The 3990-nt window shown below is 48.4% G+C and overlaps 1 protein-coding gene across 3 annotated transcripts in view; it reads right to left on the bottom strand.

Annotated features, from left to right (window-relative positions):
* Positions 1-3516, bottom strand: part of LOC109395372 (F-box only protein 17) — a 30704-nt gene extending 27188 nt beyond the window's left edge. For all 3 annotated transcript variants that reach the window (XM_019666297.1, XM_019666298.1, XM_019666299.1), the window contains exon 1: positions 3313-3516. The gene's annotated coding sequence lies outside the window, so the exon portion shown is untranslated. The remainder of the gene's footprint in view (positions 1-3312) is intronic.
* Between the last annotated feature and the right edge of the window lie 474 nt (positions 3517-3990).

Here is a 3990-nt window from a genome sequence, read left to right as displayed (position 1 = left end):
CAGTGTCACTGGCCCTCATATGTGGGATCCGAACCGGGGCCCTCTGGCGTCCCAAGCCAGTTCTTAACCATCGCGCCACTCGGCCGGCCCCAGGCCTGTTCTTAAATGGAGCTTCTCTGCTACACATCCTACTTTAGAAACCTCCCTCCTCCCGTAAATTGTAGACAACAGAATTAATCTGCAGGTTCAGCATCAGTAAAAATGGGGCCATGACCCATTTCTCCCTTGACCTCTGCCCTTGGGCTTTCACAGTTCCTTCTGATTGGCCTAGATTGCCCAAAGGACCTCAAATGACTGACCTTAGACATCCCAGAGTCAACTTTTCTGAAAGCCAGGCCTCCCATACCTAGTAAATGGTTGCCAGCCTCAGTTCCCCAGTGCTCGCTCATATCAGGCACTGTACTAAATGCTTTATATGCATGATCCCACTGGTGCCTCTCCTGGGAAACTGAGGCCCAGAGATTCATAGTCTGTGCACGGGGTGCCAGTCGCTTGCTTGGGGGGCGGGTCACAACAGAGAGTGGGTTTGAGCGTGGGATACCCCCACCACCACGCGCGGGGGCCCTCCCCCCCGCAGGGGGTGGGGGGGCTGTCACCTTGGCTAGAAACTTCAAGCAAGGCACCACAGCGCCACCGTGAGGACAGTGTGAGATAGTGTGGCTGCCCAGTAAACGTTACCTCTCGTTTGTGCCAACTGCCTTTTGAAGCATTTTTTTACAGCGGGTTGTAAAAATTATTGTATTATTGGTCGTGTTTTTAGTGCCGATTCACACAAAGTTCCTTATCCGAAAGCTGAGGGCTAGATGGTTTGGATTCTGGATTTTCTCTTTTTTAAGAATATTTCCAGGGCCGGCAGAATGGCACGTTGATTAAGAGCTGGCTTAGGACCCAGCTCTGGGCAGCAGGGCCCTGGTTCAGATCCCACATGAGGGCCAGTGATGCTGCGCCCTCTACAGCTAAGATGGTGAACAACAGCTCGACCTGGAGTTGGGCTGCCATGAGTCGAAGGTGACCATGTAGGCTGCAGTGGGCTGCCATAAGCTACAGTGAATGGCTGGCAGCTGCATGGGCGGCCAGCTGCCAGAGTGAGCTGCCAAGAGCCGCTGTGTGTGGAGATTTAGTGGCCCTCAACCGATCTGCCTCACCTGGGAAGAGCACAATGATAATACCAACATGGGCCAGTGAAGGGACGTCCTCCACAACTAGACTGAAGAACAAAAGGACAGCAACTTGTCTGTTCCCCTTCCATGATTCCCCAACGCTGTTCCCCTCCCCCAATTCCCCAATAAAATCTTAAAAAAAAAAAAAAAAGAATATTTCCAGNCAACTAGACTGAAGAACAAAACGACAGCAACTTGTCTGTTCCCCTTCCCCCAATTCCCCAGCACTGTTCCCATCCCCCCAGTTCCCCAATTAAAAAAAAAAAAAAAAAAACTGAAAGAATAGAAAAACAAGCATCCATTTTGCCATATTTGCTTTTTCTTTTGATAAACGGAAATATTGGGTTGTCAGAAAAGTCATGACGCGTTTTTGCAATGAAAAACATAGAAAAAAATACCTCATTACTTTTCTGACAACCCAATATTTCGACACACATCTTCTAAAAAAGAATAAGGGCATCCTATAGGTCTACACTGTGATCCCACTTACGACTACTCAGGGAAGTCCATTCTGCCTTGTAATACCCAGCCCATGAACCATTTTCTTCATGGTCCCATGAAGGTCTTTGGTAGCTGTTTCTTCTAAAAGGCCAGGGCCTCACACTGCTGGGGATGGTTTGGTTTCCTTAATCCCTTTTAATCTAAAACACTGCCTTGCCTTTTCCATTTTTTTTTACAAGAGATTACATTATTTTTATCATAGAAAAAAATAAGGCAGACTCACTTCTATTTGATTTGTGAATCATATGTCTTCTAATTTGATTGGATAAAAAATAGTATTTAAATAAGTATAGGACTTTTATGTGAAAAAATGTTTTTAAGCAGATTCCTCAGCCAGGACTTACAAAAAGGGAGTCAACAAGAAATATGTATATCCCAAAAAATGTATACACATTTTAAGAAAGGAAAAACTGTACTAAAATCGTGATAATATATACCGATAACAAAAGATGAATACAAGTCATGTTTGACTTCTACAATTACAAAAGGTGCTCTAAGTGGTTACCATCAGCATCCAGACACTTCTGACTACGGTGAACTACTGCTTGAGCAAAGTTGACCAAAGCGTCCACTTGTAATCATTTGTTTGGATGTATATATATAACAAGAAATATCAGTTTAAAAAGTTATTTTATGTTATAAAAGTAGCCAATAGAGAAACTAAAAAGAATGCTGTGATTATATAAGGGGAGGAACCTGCAAGTGATGAAAGCTGTCCCTATTTATTTTAAGCAAGGGATTGATTAGTGGACATTGTCTAAAAGTTGATAACCTAAGAAATAATCCAAGAATTTGCTTTAGAGATTTGGAAATAACTACCAGAGGAATGAAAAGCAGAAAAAGCTTTAAAGTGATGCACCACAGTCACAAGCTACTTTTGCCATTTTCGAAGTCATTTAATAAAAATCTTAATTGTCTGCGGGGGAGGTGTTTAAAGGACATTTTTCATGCAGAGCGTTGTCTTATTTGTCTTTTGTTCTTGTGTGTTACTGAGGCATTTAAAAATTATTTATTTTAGAAGTAATTTCCTAATTGCAGTCTTTCAAACAGGGAGTAAAGAGATGCTGTCTAAAGTCGAAGGAACAAGATGTGGAGCGTGAAAAAATATAACTGAACACTGCGAAAGTTAACTTAGAAGAACAAAATTTAAATTGGGAGGTGCGGCCGTAGCTAAAAACATATTGTGCACAAGTTGCTAAATCAAGAAACGGCGCTCTAAGACTTCTGATTCCCAGATTTGGAAAGGGGTTGATAGCCAGAAGAAACAAAACCCAGAGTTGGTAAAAAGTGATCAGCCTTTCAGCGGCTGCTGTGAACACGTGTGGGTCGGTCGTTTGGGATTGGGATTTGTTTAACGGTGGCCTCCGCGGACTCGGGGCGAGTGGAGAGGCGCGGGCGCTAGAGGACCTGTTTGAAATGCAAAGCCCTTTCCGTACGACCTGGGGCTTTCAAACGTGCGTTGTGTAACTCGGGACTTAAAGAGGCACAAGTTGGCTGCGATAGCCTAGGACCTGGGAGGGCCCGGGAAGGGGCGCTGCGGTGCAGGACTCCCGGGTACCCGCCCCTCCGGGCAGGGCCTGGGCGGAAGTCCTACCCGGGGCGCCCGGCCTGCGAGTGGGGACCGGACACGGGTCCCGGCCTGGGTCCCTACCTGTCCCGGCGCTCACTTGGTGGCTCGCTCGGAGGCGGCAGCGGGCTTAGATCCCTTTCCCCACCCCGCTCTGGGAGGCAATCGGGGGGCTCCCTGGGGTCGGCCCCGCCCAGGGAGCCCCGGGACGGCGGTGTAGGCAGTCGGTCCTCTCCCCGGGGGTGGTGGCTGAAGTCGGGCGCTGGGGGCCGGCGGCTTTGAGATCAGGCGGCGGGCGGGAGAGAGGGAGGGGCAGGATCCCGGAGCACCGCGGGCGCGGGGGGAGGGCCCAGCTGTTGCTGGGCGGCCCCTCGAAAAGCCTACACTTTCCTCACGTGGTCACCTGCTGTCTGGACACCCCGCGATCTGACACCCGGGTCCCCCCGCAAACACCCCAGGCACCTCCTCCGCCTCCCCAGGAACCTCCAGCCATAGTCTTGGCCGATCCTTCCCCCAAATCCTGTGTTTTTTCTCATTCCGGTCTCCTGCCCACAGCCACCTCCGCCATTCAAAACATCTATCCCACCATCTGTCCCCTGCTGGTAAATGGCCTGACTGCTGGTAAATGGCCTGGCTGTGACTCCGACCCTGAGCCCGCATTGAAACACTTGGATGAAAGTTCCCATTCACAGGGATTCCCTCGTATTTATATCGTGTCCCTAGGGTAGAGTCTCAGAAGCCCAGGCCTGTTTTTTTTTTTTT

The sequence above is a fragment of the Hipposideros armiger genome, unplaced genomic scaffold, assembly GCF_001890085.2.
Source record: "Hipposideros armiger isolate ML-2016 unplaced genomic scaffold, ASM189008v1 scaffold_466, whole genome shotgun sequence".
Taxonomy (NCBI): Eukaryota; Metazoa; Chordata; class Mammalia; order Chiroptera; family Hipposideridae; genus Hipposideros; species Hipposideros armiger.
This window is presented reverse-complemented; position numbering and strand designations above follow the sequence as displayed.